This window comes from Dama dama, chromosome X (genome assembly GCF_033118175.1).
Source record: "Dama dama isolate Ldn47 chromosome X, ASM3311817v1, whole genome shotgun sequence".
Classification (NCBI taxonomy): Eukaryota; Metazoa; Chordata; class Mammalia; order Artiodactyla; family Cervidae; genus Dama; species Dama dama.
This window is the reverse complement of record NC_083714.1, coordinates 143,017,288-143,033,721: the sequence shown is the minus strand read 5'-3', so window position 1 is coordinate 143,033,721 and position 16,434 is coordinate 143,017,288. Positions and strand designations below refer to the sequence as shown.

At 41.2% G+C, this 16,434-nt stretch overlaps 1 protein-coding gene across 4 annotated transcripts in view; it reads right to left on the bottom strand.

Moving 5' to 3' along the window:
* Positions 1-16,434, bottom strand: part of MID1 (midline 1) — a 394,448-nt gene that overhangs the window by 137,227 nt on the left and 240,787 nt on the right. Inside the window, exon 1 of one of the 4 annotated variants that reach the window (XM_061137898.1) lies at positions 6,139-6,273. The exons of the other annotated variants lie outside the window; for them this stretch is intronic. The gene's annotated coding sequence lies outside the window, so the exon portion shown is untranslated. Of the gene's footprint in view, positions 1-6,138; positions 6,274-16,434 lie in introns of those variants that run through there. 4 annotated transcript variants of the gene reach the window in all.

Below are 16,434 nucleotides of genomic sequence, written 5' to 3'. Positions count from 1 at the left end.
CAGGGCACAGAAGAGTGAGGGGAGAGAGTTGGGCGGGTGGCCAGACAATGGAGTCTGATCCACAGCTCTGCTCTTTCTTAGCTGTGTGTCCCTGGGGTAGCACCCACAGATGGTCTCTCCAATTCTCTCCAATCACAGCCCTCAGTGGTAGTCTTTGGTCACAGGATGCAGCTAAGCACTGGATGCTGGGAAGCACTGGCCGCCAGGCATCTTTTCAAAAAACTTTCTTACAGACTCAAGACTTTGGAGGAAAGCACTTCTTTAAAATGAAAAATTAATAAATTGATATTTATTTTCCACATCTCTCCCTGTCTCCTTTACCTCCCCTTCCCCATTTTGTATAGCACTGAGATGGGGGCGTTTCTGGTTTTCTTCCCTAACCACATCTGACTTTTCCTCCAGCTAAGCAAAGACTGTATGTGTGTGCATGTACAGTCAGTCACCTCCGACTCTGCAACCCCATGGGCTGTAGCCCACCAGGCTCCTCTGTCCATGGAATTTTCCAGGGAAGAATACTGGAACAGGTTGCCATTTCCTACTCCAGGGTATCTTCCTGACCCAGGGATCGAACCAGCACCTCTTGAGTCTTCTGCATTGGCAGGCAGATTCTTTACCAGCTGAGCCACAAAGCCTATGTTTTTAAAAGGGCCAGCCTACCTTCCATAAAAAAGCTGTCCAGGTTGTTTGTTCATCCATGTACTGCCTCTCTGACTCCTAGGCTTGTGAGACTCTCACAGCACCATCTCATAGCATGGACAACTTGCTTCATTTACTATAAGCGCCTCAACTCACAGTGTGCATCTCATGGGACTTAGTAGCTTCTGTTCCAAACCCATCTGCCCTCCAAGCCTCCTGGTATCTCCTCATGATGCTTCCATTCTCCTGCTTAGCACAAGTCAGAGGCTTGCCTCATTTTCTACTCCTCCCTCTAGGGGGAGGCAGAATCATGCCCCCACCCCACCAAAGCTATCTTACGAAGCAAACGGGAATTCAGGTTGCAGAGGGAAATTAAGGCTGCTAAGCAGCTGACCTTGAAACAAAGGGATGAGCCTACATCATCCAACGGGACTCAATATAATCATGAGAGTCCTTAAAAGTGGAAATGGGAAGTAAGAGAGAAGTGTCAGATGACACTACTTGAAAAAGACCTGATAAAGACACTGCTTTGAAGATGGGAGGAGGCCATAAGCCAAAGAATATGGGCAGCCTCCAGAAGATACAGAAAATAAAGAAACAGATTATCCTCTAGATCAGGGGTCCCCAACCTCTGGGATATAATGCTTGATGATCTGAGATGGAGCTGATGTCATACTAAGAGAAAGTGCACCATAAGTGTAATGCACTTGAATCATCCCAAAAACATCCCCCAACCCTGGCCCACAGAAAAATTATCTTCCATAAAACTGGTTCCTGGTGCCAAAAAAGATGGGGACCACAGCTAGAACTTCCAGAAGGAATACAGCCTTGTAGATATCCCTTAATTATAGCCCAGTGAGAACAGTGTCAGACTTAACGACTCCCAGTGTTTTTTAATGCCATGAAGCTTCTGGTACTTTGTCACAGAATCAATAGGAAATCATATACTCACCTTTCCCCAAATCCAAATCATTAGCCAAGACATGTAAATACCAAATCTTAGTAGTTCTTTGACTTCTCTGTTCTTACTGCCTCTGTGTTGACCCAGATCTTTACTGAATTCCCACATTATTGCCCAAAACAAATGAACAAAAACAAACCCAACACAAGAACAAAAATATCTCCTAATTTGACTTATTACCTCCCACTTGTTGTCTTTCAGTTTCACCTTTGCAACATGCTTTGGCATGATCATTTCTTCTGGTGACTTCTCTTAAAGGCACAAAACATTGAGCAGCTCCCTGCTGCCCAAGTCTCAGTCCTGACATCTTATCTTTTAAAAACCTGGCCCAATTTTCTCCCAAGCTGCTTCTTTAATCTTAGTCCCAATCACTAACCTCCTGTACCAGAGACCCAGGAAAACCTCCTGTACCAGAGACCCAGGAAATGGGACCATTTTCTGCTCTTAGCAGTTGTCTTTGCTTTTCTTCCTAGCACAAATCATTTTTTTCTCTTGTCACTTTTTTTTTGTTTGTTTCATGTTCCATTTTCTTTTGTTTTCTGCTTTTTTTAAAAAAATAAGAGACAAACTTCCAAGAGGTCCGAAGAGCCCTGGCTACTATGGTACTGAGGGATTTCACATTCCACAAAGAAGAACATTTTAAAAGATAGCTTTAAATAGCGTGACATGTCTTACATGTTTACCATTAGCCAAGTAAAGCTTTAGCTGAAAGACACAAAACAAAATAACTATCCTCTTCACAAAATAACTAAAATATTTATTTAAAAGAAGTATTTCCTAGTACCCAACAGAGTGATCAGTAATGAGTCGCAGATTTAAATGAGTCATCTTCTTTCATCATTCATTCAATAGAATCAGATTAGCCCTGGGACTGATAATAGGCAGGCATGTGTGAGCACAAACATGAATTTCACATGGAGGTAACATTCATAGTCGAAATTTGAGGCCAATTGTGAATGGATAGCCTGAGCCAAAAGACTACCTCCCCCTTCAAAACTTTGCATGATACAAGTTGGATATAAGACACTCACACGTTTGGGAGTTAAGGAAAAATTATCTATAGATCAACAGAAAATTCATCACCAGTCAGCCTGGTGGCTCAACTGGTAAGAATCTGCATACAATGCAGGAGACCTGGGTTTGATTCCTGGGTCAGGAAGATCACCCGGAGAAGGGAATGGCAATCTACCCCAGTATTCTTGCTTAGAGAATTTCATAGACAGAGGAGCCTGGTGGGCTACAGTCCATGGGGTCACTTTCACTTTCATAAATAGAAAGCCTGCAGGAAAGCTAGCAGTGAGCACTGTAGAGAGACTGCACCTGGACACCCAGGTGATGGTTATGGTGAGCTGGCTGACCCAGGTGCCTCGGAAGAAGCCACCTTGCTCCCTCTGGGCTCCAGGTATCATCATCTTTAACCAGCGCTCATTCCAGGAGGACGACTTTCCCAGAGGGAGAAAGGCCTTCTTTTGTCCAAGGTACAGGATGCGGAAGCAAAGAGAGGGGAGGAGAAAGTTCCCAGTAGAAGACAAGGTCATTGGGACTGAAAGAATTCAGATATGGTATTAGGTTTGAGAAGGGAGATGGCTGGACTCAGAAGGAGTGCCCTTAGGGATCAATATGCTAAAGCAGGGAGACAGAAGTTAAGAGCGTTCCTATCTGTTGGTTTCATCTTTTTTGCCTTCTGCTTTGAAGTAAGAGGCAAAACTATTCATCTGACAAGTCAATGCAGAGAAAACATTTCACTCCCTGCTGTCACAAGCCTTCCCACTGTCCTGCTCGGTAGCTCATTTTAGGGTTTCACAGCTTTAGTCTGTTGTAGTCTCTCCTGACTTCTGCTATGACAAAGATAATCTGCATCTTGAAGAAACACCTAGGACCCCTGTGAAGATGGCATGCATTGCAAAGTTTAATCCCTAGTCAAAGTCAATGAGCAGCCTTTCCAGTTCAAAATCCCATGGTAATTTCACCCATCCATACACACACACACACACATATATATATAAAAATCAAGAAGTGACCAAGGAATCTCCAGACCAAGTGCATTCTATGAATTCAATCACCTGCTAGAATAAGGAGACATTACTGTGAGACAATACTGTGAACTTCTCAAGTGACTCCAGTGGTAAAGAACCTGCCTTAAGAGACTCTATCCCTGGGTCAGGAAGATCCCCTGGAGAAGGGCATGGCAACCCACTCCAACACTCTCTTGGAGAATCCCACGGACAAAGGATCCTGGTGGGCTACAGTCCATGGGGTCGCAAAGAGTCACACATGACTGAGGCGACTTTGCAGGCAGGCAGTTGTCAGCACATCATCCCTGACTTCTTTATTCCCAATTTCTCTTAATAGAGACATTGGTGTCTTAATCATAAGATAAATCCACTCTCAATGCTTCCCTACAGGTATTCTATGTCATGTCTGCATACTCCATCAAAAGTAATCACTTTTCTCATTTGGAGACTGTGAAAAAGAAAATGCATTTTAGCCACCTATAATTTTACTTTTGGGCCTCACTTTGTACAGTTCTGAAAGCCATCACCATGAGGGAAATTAATGAGTCACCAGACCAAGGAAGAAACTTGGATACCAACACTGGGTGACCTGTGGTCAATTGTTAATATCAGGTCACTCTCAGCCACTGCCCAGATGATTCGCAAGGCACTTCCTCCATCTCTCCCCATAAATAGCCTCTGGAAACCAAGGTTGATGTTTTACCAAAATGCAACTGAGAGGACAAACACCGTCAAAACTGCACAACGTTACACCAAGTCACCTAAAACTGGTTTGGAAAAGGAAATTCCTAAAAGTATCAGAAAAAAGAGACAGCTTCGAAAATGCTATGCATACATTTATTTCTTCAAGAGTCATAAATTTCAGAAACAGGATCAAGTCAATTTCCTGTTCATTCTCTTCACATAAGTAATTAAGACTGAGCTGACTTACTGCCATCTGAATTTTTGCTACGGGATTCTCTCTTTTCCAGAGCCATAGGTGGAGTATTTTTTTAAGGATTGTGGAATAATGTTTTCGTCTTGGATCAGCAGAAATACAGACTTTCAGAGGACTAAAAACTTGGGAATTGGAAAATACTGAAACTGAACCTCAGTTGGTGAGTCAGGGTTTGCAAAAGAGACTAAACTCAGAAAGGCCTTGATCTCACGTCAGATAAACTGCATCTCCAAACCCCAAACATGATCTAACAGAAACTCAGTAAAAACTGAGAGCTCCACCAAGATGAATTCACCACAAACTGAGTATTTTTAAAATATAATACAAGCACTCAATATCTGCATATTCAATCCTGGTTTAGTTTTTCATTTTTGAGTTATAAATACCACGCAGTAAAAACACTACCCAAATACTATTTTACTCATTAGAATCCTGGCTGATTTGAGAGGCAGGTGAGTCAGTTAATGCACAATAAAAGAGAACCATAGGATGGAAAGAGGGATTAAGGGAGCTCCAATTGAATGTAAAGGCAACCTGAATGCCTAGAAACTGATACCACAATTTATCCCACCCCAAATTATGGCACAGAACAGTCAAAATGCAAAAGGGCTCTTGAAGCAGCAGTAGAAATAATACATCGAGTAGGAACGGGTGAAAATAAGTGATCCCATAACCTTCTAAAGGTAATCCCTCTGAAGTATCACTGTGGTTAACTTCTGACCATCAGCACACTCAAATTCGTTCACTTCATCACGGCAGACAAGTGAAAATTTCTGCCAACCAAATTGTAGGGGACCAGAGGAACTGATGGGAAAAAAAAGTGACAGGCAGATAAGCACTGAGGCACTAGCCCCAAGTTTTAAAATAACTAATGAGGACAAGAGATATTTTTAATCAGTTGTCATTTCACCTGTATTCTAAGGAGTACTAGAGTTAAAAATGTTTTACCTGATACCTGAACTGAGAACCAGGAAAGATTTTTAATTTCAGTCAACACCCACCTGGTGGAATTCATGCAAATTGAATTAATCTGTTCACAAACCCTTTTCTGTCCATCCACGTCTGTCTAGAACTCACTCATTTTTTAGTAATTGGATCTCCAGGACATTCTTTAAAATAATCACATACTCTCTTGCCCACGCAACCTGATTAATAATGAATGAACATTCCTGAAAAGAATCACTTGGAAGCCTGGCAGATGTCTTTAGGGATATGCAGGCTTTAATGATAAAAATTAAGGAGAAATGGGAGCTAGGTCACACTGTCTGGTTATTTTAATTGAAACCCAGTCTTCCAAATTTACTTAACAGAATGCTTAAATACACCTTCTGGAGTTCATTTATACAAGCAGATAAGCAAAAAGACACAAATGACAATGCAAAAAAAAGCCATCCTGATTTCTCCAGGAACAACTGCTTGATTCTGCCCTGTCTTAAGAGTGAAGAAACCCCCTCGACAGTCTCAGAAATGCCATTCATCCTACTGAAAGACGGATAAACAGGTTAAAAACAGGAAACAGCACAGTTGTCCGAAAGAGTTCTTTTAGCATCTCCACAGATTCTTACGAAAAGATTGCTTTGAATACCCACCAATGGACTGCACCCTAGTTCTTTTTGAAGAAACATCGCCGTAGACAGAGGAGGGGGACTCACGAAATGACACACAGGCCACCGAGACCAGATGGTGGGTGGCAGGCAGTGCTGGAGCAGTCCTGTATGTCTGTGAGAGCGTCAACAGTGAAACACAACAGGAAAATCGACGCGACAATTCCAGGAAGGCCAGCTCCACCTCATCCACCCCGCCAGGCTTGCTGAGCTGAAGAATCAAAACTCTCTGGCTTTTCAAACTGCCCTTTCCTCGGACCCTTTCGTGGCTCCCCTGGGCCCTGGCCCACTCAGGGCTCATCTGAACCAAATGAAAAGGCAGCTCGGGTCAGGTCAATACCCGCTGCCTAGTCCCCCCACCCCCAAAGCATGATTCGCCACTAGGATCTGTACCCTCACTGCTCACAGGGATCAAGAGCGGGTCAGTGTCCGACGGCTGAGCGCCGGATGCCAGCTTTGTATGCTGCCAGTGGAAGTCATGCCTGACCACTGCCTGGGGTTACCAACGGGCACAGGACACCCTTGCATTTTGATCCTCTTGGCCTCCTTCTGAGTACGTGATCACATTATGCTCGGGACACTGCTTTGTTATTTTTTAAAATGATATATGTATTACCTTGCATCTATCTTCTGAATTAAAATACAATATCAAGAAGAAGTTTTTTTTTTTTTTTAATACTATATCAGGAGTCATGATCTCTTGTATAGACATAATAAAGCAGCCATTGTTTCTTTGAGAAAGAGAGATCTAAATCACAATCTGTCATCCTGAGAAACAACTGAAACTATACCTATAAAATATACACATATGTGCATACACCTACAAGCAAGCTTTACATATATACATACATATGTATAGATATTATGTATATATATATTGTATACATATTTTGTACATGCATATCATATGTGTATATGTACATACAAAAGTTAAAGCTGCTCAGTTGTGTCTGATTCTTTGTGACCCCATAGATTGTGGCCCGCCAGGCTCCTCTGTCCAACGGATTCTCCAGGCAGGAATACTGGAGTGGGTTGCCACTCCCTTTTCCAGGGGATCTTCCCAAGCCAGAGATTGAACCTGGGTCTGCTGCACTGCAGGCATATGTACATATAATACAAACATAAACACACACACACACAGCAAATCTGCTATGAGTGTCCCAAATTTCACTCTCCAGAATGGCAAAAAAAGAGTGAATCAAGAATGCAAAGTAATCTTTTAAAAACTGATTGTCTGAAGGAAGAAAGGGAAGTCGTCTTCCCAAAAGCCAAAAAAGCAAAACTTGCCCTGCACTGCAGTTCTTTCAAGGATGTTGCTTATCACACTGCACAAGGCAAGAAATTGCAACAAAAGTAAATCATCAGGAAAGTGTAAAAAAAAAAAAAAAAGAAAATTAAAAACCTACATTGGTTGCAAACCTGCACAATTCAATTCATCAACCAGATATTTGGACTCAACCCAAGAAGCTTAACGAACATTTTTTTTAATGTCAAAGTCTGTCAAACATTTTTTTAAATTATTTTTTTGATGTCAACCATTTTTAAAACCTTAATGGAATTCATTACAATATTGCTTCTGTTTTATGTTTTCAGGTTTTTTGGCCATGAGGCATGTGGGGTATTAGCTCCCTGACCAGGGATCAAACCCACAACCCCTGCATTGGAAGGTGAAGTCTTCACTACTAGACCACCAGGGAGGTCCCTGGAGAACAATCTTGATAAAGGGCAAGCAGCAGGCAAGAACGACTTCCCTGTGTCACCTGGGCTGCATATTGTGACACCTACTTTCATGCCACTGCACCCCTCATGGTAAACCAAAGCACGCCTCGCATGTTTGGACATAAAAATGCAAACATACGTTCTCTAGACTTACGTCTCTGCAAACCATAATTTTGTTTGTCTTTCAACAATAAACAAAGGGGTCACTCAATTTCACCTACAAATGACTTCCCAAAGGAGTCCTCACTCTCCATGGAAGGGACACATGTACATCATCCAATAGAATTAGAAAGACCTGTTCATCAAGAGATTTGAAAGCACTGCTTTTGTTAAAACAACATTAAAATTGTCAAGATTTCTCTGAGACATTTTGGCACTGTTGTGGAAAAATTAGCCTGAGACATCAGGAAACATTTACTCTGTCCCACAAAAGCCAAGGAAAATGATAAACAACAACAAATTCTATCATCTTCTAGAGTGCACAACCCGACCACCTCGATGGGAAATTTCCCACTGTCAGGGGGACTCCGACATTTCAGTTTTTCCAGTTTATGTTAAGAAAGAAAGCATCCGGTTTTAAAGACAAATGGAACCTATTTTACACTAAATTGAAAGTGACTGATGTTTTCCAGGTCTATGCTGTACTGGGTGTCAGGCAAGAATTTGGTTCTGAAGGCCATGAGAGCAGACTTGAAAGAGAAAGAAGGGAGTGAAAATGTGTCACATTTAGTCTCGACAGAAATCTAAATCTAAATCGAACCTTCTGGAAGAGCAGGCCCATCAGTGTGGTTGTGGCAGAAATGGAGGCCACTGAGTCCTGTGAAATCAATCAGATAAAAGGGGCTCCAATACTGCCTTTCTTAAATGCTTTTCCAAGTGTATTCAGAATATAGTAGGCAATTCCACATACATTCAGAGAACTACTTCTATGTCTATATAAAATCCTATGTATACCTACAGTGCAATTAGCTTTTGGAACCATATATACATATGCATGTGGATATATATGTACACACCCACACACATATGGGTATAAAAGCACCTTTGCAAAATTCCTTGGGACTTGCTAGTACTCTTCACATACTTCTTGGTCACAGCATCTGTCCTGCATGAGAAAAAACTTTCCTTCCTGCATGCAAAAACAGAAACCTGTCAATAATTTCTACATGAAAAATCAAAACACACCAACTTTTAAAAGTGACCCCCAAAATCTGTCACTCACATCTGAAAGAGGTGACCCGGAAATGAGCAAAACCATCTAAGAGGTCTAGTCTCTGAAGGACAAGACCAGTGGAGTTGGATTTTTGCAAGAAAATTCTACCTAGAAAAACCCTTGCTCCTTGTACACTCTCCCCTTCCTGCGTCTCATCACCAGGAGGAAAATGTATCAGTAGATAGGTGTGGATGATGGCCAGTATGACAGCGCCCAACTTTTCTCTTAGGTTCGAGGACATGACATGCACAACTGTGTCCTCAGGTAATGACAATGTTACACAGTAACTAATTCTTATTCTAAGAATAGAGAGGGGAATTATCTCCAATATCATAGCTTCTCTTTCTCAAAGGAAACTGCTTTTACTCTCCACTTCAAAGTCAGCCATACACAAAATCCTTGTGTTCACAAGACCCTGAAGCCACTTTGTGATCTTAAAAAATAAAGAAAAGTAACCCTCCTTTACAACTCCTGGTTAACTCTTATGAAGAACATGCTTTCAACACTTGCCGTGATCACTCAAGCCCTACAGTCAGGGAATGAAGTCTTTTTTTTTTTTTTTTAAAGGCAACAGAAAGAGGAGGGACTCTTTTGTTCTGAATTGTTATTGTAAAGCACCACACGAGAGACAGACAGGGAACATGGGAACAGGGCATTGAAAAGGACAAGAGGGCTGACAAACGAAAACAGGATATTAAGAACAGTGGCGGAACTGGGTGTCCCTACAGAACAAAGGCGGGAGGCTTCTTGGGAGAAATTTGAGCACAAATACCTTGAATCAATTTCAGTACTAATGGATGAACTAGTTTTCCAGACAGCAAGAAATCTTTAAGTCTGGGGCAGTAAAATTAGGTTATCATTAATACACACACACACACAGTTTTAAAGTATAAAATTTTTAAATCACACTAATCACTCCCCTTTCAAACCATGATCCACTTTAAAATTTTTAGATCTATGTTTTGCCCAATCTGAAACAAAATACTCTTTTTTTTTTGTTAGATATCTGAGCTAACAGCATATATTCCTAAGAAAAACAATTTTTTCTTGCCAAAAAAATAGAAAAAAGTCTCCATTCAGAGCATGCTTTTACATTTTAAAGATAACCTTTACATAGAGCTTTCCAGAACTCCCAGAGAAGCTAAGGTTCTACTTTGAGAAACAATCACTGCAGCTAACTTGCTAGCAATAACATAACAGCCAGGTTTTGTCAAGTCATGCTTTTATCATCTTATACTTTTCTTCCAATGCAAGTTCTGCTAAAGATGCTAGTAGAATGATACACTTAATAAGATCATCAGTATTTAGTTTAATGGACTTACATAATAAGAATGATTATTGTTATTATTGCAGTTTCTAAGCTGAAGAGGTTCAGAACAGTAAATAATATATCCTATCTGACATTGTAGCTAAAATTGCAGGCTTTTTTCCTCTTCTCTACATTTGCCTTGTATTCTTTTTCCCTTTCCCCATTTTTTCCTTCTATCGTGAGATGAGTTGTTGTTCAGTCGTGTTCACCTCCTTGCAAACCCATGAGAGAGGAACCTAATAGACTTTCCTCTTTTAGACCATGCATTTCATCCACCTTTCTCTTTGATGAGCTGTCAGCAAGCCCCAGTTTGGGATGAGGCCATCAGTGTGATGTTGTGCAGAGAAAGGGGTCCCTCAAAATCCGATAAACTTGAGTTCAAACTCTGCATCCACCATTTCCTAGCAGAGGTGGACAGGAGCCAGCTACCCAATGGACCTTACATTCACAGAGCTGTTTCATATCTTTCTAGAGCTTCCTTATTGAAGAGTCCTTTGAGAATTAAGTGAAACAGAGTCTTAAAAGTGCCTGGCAAAACTGTACCTTTCATACCCTCCTCCTCTTCTTGTCCTGAATCACCTCTTCCCACTCTTCTTTCAATACACAAATGATCTGTTTTTTTCCCCCCACTGGAAATCTCTTCAAACCACGTTTGGAAGCAGGAAGGCTACTGATCCATTTATTCATTGAATAACGTTCATGGAGTATCTTACGTGAAGGAAGAGTCTATGAGTAATAAATTAGCATTCCTATTATTACAGTAACTACTCTGTAATCATCATCTTCATATAGACAATGTTGATTTCCTAGACTTGGACATACCTCTATTCATAACCACTGGTTTGCCTACCATGGTCTTGAGGCTGCAGTTCTCTGCTCCTTAGAGAAGAGCTGTCCCACATGGATCCTTTGCCAGAATTTTTGATTTTGCAGGAAATAAAGGACCTTGGCACAGGATAGGGCATGGGAGACCATCAAGAACAGTGAAGGGTTTCAAGCTACCTGCAAGCTAATCAGTTAGCCTCCTGAAAAGTGCTGGCAGAAGACACGAGACTCCCGAATTAGAGACAAACAAGGGCCCAGGGAGCAGCGTGTATTTCCTGTTCACAAGTCCCCAAGTCCCATGGAACAGGCAGCCTAGGCACAAGTGACACACACAAGGGTTTACATTCCAGCTGAGCAACCCCAAGCTTTGGAAACCTGCATCTTTGATAACAGACTGCAAGCAAACAAGCCCAGCATCTTCCCTGGAGAGCGTCATGTTCTTTATTACAATGGACGACAATCCTGCTTTCTACCCTGGAGGGAGATGTTTTCTTTTGACCTTTGAAGGCTATTCATTGTACAAAAATCCTTAGAAAGATAGCCTGGAACAAAGGCAGTTGGCACCTCAGCTAACGAGGGGTACAGAACTGTAAGAAATCCATGAAGAATTATTCCCCAAGGAAAGCTTCCATCTCCTCCTGGAGATGTGGTCAGTAGTGGTCCCACGAATTGAGATCATCCCTGGGCCTTCTAGCAGTAATGGCAGAGGCAGTGATTGCTGCTTTTCAGTTACCAAGTCATGTCCGACTCTTTGCGATGCCATGGACTGCAGCACGCCAGGCTTCCCTGTTCCTCACCATATCCCAGAGTTTGCCCAAGTTCAGGTCCACTGAATCAGAAATGTCATCCAACCATCTCATCCTCTCTAGCCAGCTAACTTGACACAAATGACTCCTGTACCATGGAAGACCAGAAGTAAGAGGAGTTCATAAGACAGTGTTCCATGTCTCTTATCCCCACCATCCTCTAAGGTCAGCTGACACCAGGAAAACTGGCAGAGAGCAGGTAAGCCTCACCTATAGGTTTTGCCCAGTGCGTGTGAGCATGCTCAGTTGTGACTGACTCTTTGAGACCCATGGACTGTAGCCTGTCAGGCTGCTCTGTCCATGGAGTTTTCCAGGCAAGAATACTGGAGTGGGTTGCCATTTCCTACTCCAAGGGATCTTCCCAACCCAAGGATTGAAGCCAGTGTCTCTTGTGTCTCTCCTGCATTGGCAGGTGGATTCTTTACCACTGCGGGACCTGGGCAACCCAAACAGACTTCTTCATTAATCCTTAATAACTCACCCATTCATCCCAAATCAGCCTTTATCTGGTCTAGAACTTTAACTCTTCACTACTCTAAACCTGAACTCATTTTAAGAGATTGGAAGAGTAAGCTAGTTTTGTACTTTTATGACATTAGGAATCCTTTGTATACATTCATTTGGCTTTCTTTAAGCATTAAAAAAATTCTTTTAGAATGATTTTGGAGCACACCCAGAGAGAAAGTCATTTCTCTGATTATTTTTTCATCCAATGGGTATTTCTGAGGTTTTGCTGTGTGCTAGGCACTGATGGGGCCCTGGGAATGCACTAGTGAATGTGGCAGCAAAGGTATGCCCTGGGAGAAGCTGCATTTTAATGAAGTAGACATAAAATAAACTGGGAAACTGGTGAGAAAATCTGGTAATTTCAAGGAACCATACATAAAATGAAGGAAAAAGAAAGGATGACTTGCTAGAAGGCAGAGGGGTGAGTGCAGGTCAGCTTTGGCTAAGGAGTTATTTCTGCTCAGATCTGTGGAGGCTTTGGCTGATATTTTGTCTTTCTCCTCTGCCAGTAAACAAGCAAAGAACATCTTGATTTCAGGATAAAACTTTCCAGCATTTGAGCAGAGACTTGTGATTCAATCTCTCAGGCTGTTAAATATTTAGTTTCAGATTTCCTTAAGGAATGATCTCTTTCTCAAGGACATTAAAATTCAACTTTGACTATTTCTAACATAAAAAGACAAAATGATGAATTATGGGACTCAGTGACCTCTTTGTTTACTTGGGCAAGGCCATTTGAGAGAGGAAAGTCGCCATCACACAGTGGACCAAAAAAAAAAACAACCAATAACAGGAACTACGGTACTTAGAATTCCCTGAATGTCTGAGTGTTTAGTGGCAGGATATTAACTCAAAGTTGAAAGGAACCATGGACACGCAGTTAGGGTTACACAGAAGAGTGTGAAGGAAATTGAGACATTTCAAGACTCATTGGTTTTCTCCGGTCTTACCTGTTTTTGGCTCTCTAGGAGAAGAAATTTCAGAAAGGAAAAGGAAAGGAAAGAAGTAGGCAAACAGCACAGGGGAAATGAACAGCCAGGGCTTCATGACTGAAGGATCAAAGATAAATTAATACTAAATGGTCCCAGTGCCTGAGAGCTCTGTTGGGGTCTTGCTGACAATAATGGCATTAACAAAAGGTATTTCAACAGAAAGAAATTCACTGGCTAGCGAGAACTGGAATGGCCGTCAGATCATGATCATCAGAGCTCATCTCTTCAAGAAGAGGCCAGAAGGGAGATGACCACAGAGGGAACTCTCCTGGGAGAAAAAAAGAGCTGCTACTGTAGCTGCAGCAGAAACCAAGGCAAGGGCTTGGGGAGTCTGGGTGGTGGGTGCCAACCACTCTGCCCGGAAACACACAAGGTTTAGGAGAAGACAGAGTGGTGGGCAGAGAGGGGGTTATGTAGCCAGCAATTCTCAGACAGTGTGTTATCCCCACCCCAAAGACTTTTTGGCCTAAAAGCCAAGATTTAAACTCTCTGCAGCTTGATAGTTGTGTACAAAATTATGTAAAATATATACATATTTGTGATCCATATGAAAACAAATCCCATAAATGCTATCAGTCTTCTAAAAACACTTTCAAAATTCTCTCAAGGCAGGCGAAACTCTGAGATTTTTCTTGTATTAACAAAATAGGTTTCCTTGTCCTATTTCAGAGAGAGATGATAAATGTAATTTATAAAATGGGAAATCACTATATTACCCTGGAAATAATGTCAAACACTGTGATCTTAGGGTCTTGTTTGTGTTTTCGGATTATGTGACTATTAAAGAAAAAAAAAAGGTCCATTTTAAGTTAATAAGTGTGCATTTCATCTTGCACATTTTATCTTTTCATTGGATCAAATTTTCTAAGAAGCTGGCTTTTTGAATATAAGATAAGGTGATATTTAAAGGGCTCAGTACTTGAGGTGCAACCTAGGGCTTAAAAATTCACACATGAAAAAATGTCTAGTTTTGAAAACAGTGACCTTTCCAGGTGGCTAAGCTATCTTCAAGTGGTGATATATTTATTTTGAAAATAAATACAAAATAATTTTTGGTGTCTGATTTATCAGCTTTATGGTAAGGAGTGCTGGCTTATCATCCCTTGTTATGTAGTTTCCTTATTTAAATCAACAGACACCAATTCAGGGCACAGCTCCAAACAGTTCTGCCTGTTGTCTACATCTATTCACTCCATTACAAATTCTACCAAGTGTCTCTCCCCGGTAAGTGGATGCAAGTATTCCATTTTGCAACTCTATTCATTTTCTTCCTTAGACTACAGATTGGGAAATCGCTCACTCCTGGGGTGCTGAGCAATAGGTGTAAGACGCGGGCAGGGTGACTTTCCAGAAGGGTGCTTTGTTGTGCCCGAGTCACTGCCAGGCAACCTCCCCTCAACATCAACGGCTACAACATCACAGTCCAAAGCGAGGTGCCCTGCATCCCGTGCCCGCCCCAGCCTAGCAGCATCCAGAGGCAATTCTTTGCATGGGTGCTTCTTCATCATGATCCTGACTGGCAGCTCTGAGGATTAAACTCAGGTCCTTTATGCACATTAGCCCCCTGGAGTGTTGAACTCCAAAACCTCTATTTTCCTCCCCTGAGTCTACCCTGTATCTCACAAAACCCTACTTAGCCACTGTGGTATGCAGCTTTTCTCATTCTGGGTTATCAAAAGAAAACACAACAAAACACCAGACCCTACAACAATTTGCTGGAGATGGTAATGATGGCGTGTTTGGGGTAGAGTGGGTCAATCCCAAGTTCTTTCAGAGCTGAGACCTGGGAACCCATTTCCTTCTTTATCATTAAGACTTCGAATTCTCATCAGCAGAGTCCCGCTAACAATGAGACCAACAATCAACTGGCTGAATAAAATCTGTGGGTTTTGTGTGTATACACATATACCCATTTAAAAAAAGGGACCTCAAAATCAGTGAATGAAAATCAAGACCAGCGTCTTCTTAATCAAGCAGAATTTCCTGCTTAGTGACTGCATTAAAAAAAAAAAAAAAACACCATCTGGCCTCTCTGCTACTTGAGGGCTTTCACTCCTTACTTCCTGGTTATCTTTAGCAAAACATTCCAATTTCACTTATAAATTCTTTTTACCATGATGCCATTTCCTTCTGTGTACTACTTCAAGAAACAGAGATAAAATCATTGTTCTGTCTCAAAGAAAATACTCCTTGGTGCTAAATGTCAGGTTTAAAAGGGGAAAAGTATACTTGGGAGAGAAAGATGGAAGTCAAGTTATAGTGAAAGCATTATCTACTCATATTTCTCTAAACATAAACAGTGCTGCCAGGGAGCTCTGCTTCTATCTCTCTATATACAGATTATAGATACATATCAATGTAGATGGATATATATTACTAGTAGTAATTAAAATCCCAAACCAAAAGCCACCACTACCCTGCTCATTCGAGGTATTCATTGTCCTTAAGCACTCTGCAAGAAATAAGTCAGAAAATGGAAGGTGCAAGCCATCATATATAGAACAGATAAACAACCAGGTCCTACTGTATAGCACAGGCAACTATATCCAGTATTCTGTGACAAATTATAATGAAAAAGGATATGAAAAAGAAAGTATAAATAAACATATAACAATCACTGTGTTTTACAGCAGAAATTAACACAACATTGGAAATCAACTATATTTCAATAAAACACATTTTTAAAAAAGAACATGGAATTCACATCTGTGTGGGAAGCAAGGCTACAATAAAAGTACAGTCAAACTCCAAGTAATTGAAATTCTCTGGAAATAGAAGAGTTCTGGTTAATTTAATTTTCTGGTTAACTGAACTCCAAACAGAAACCTTTTTTAGAAAAAAATCCTTGTTGAAACATTCCTAAAATGCTTGAGTCCACTTTACTTGCATAACTTACAAACCGTATCCTGA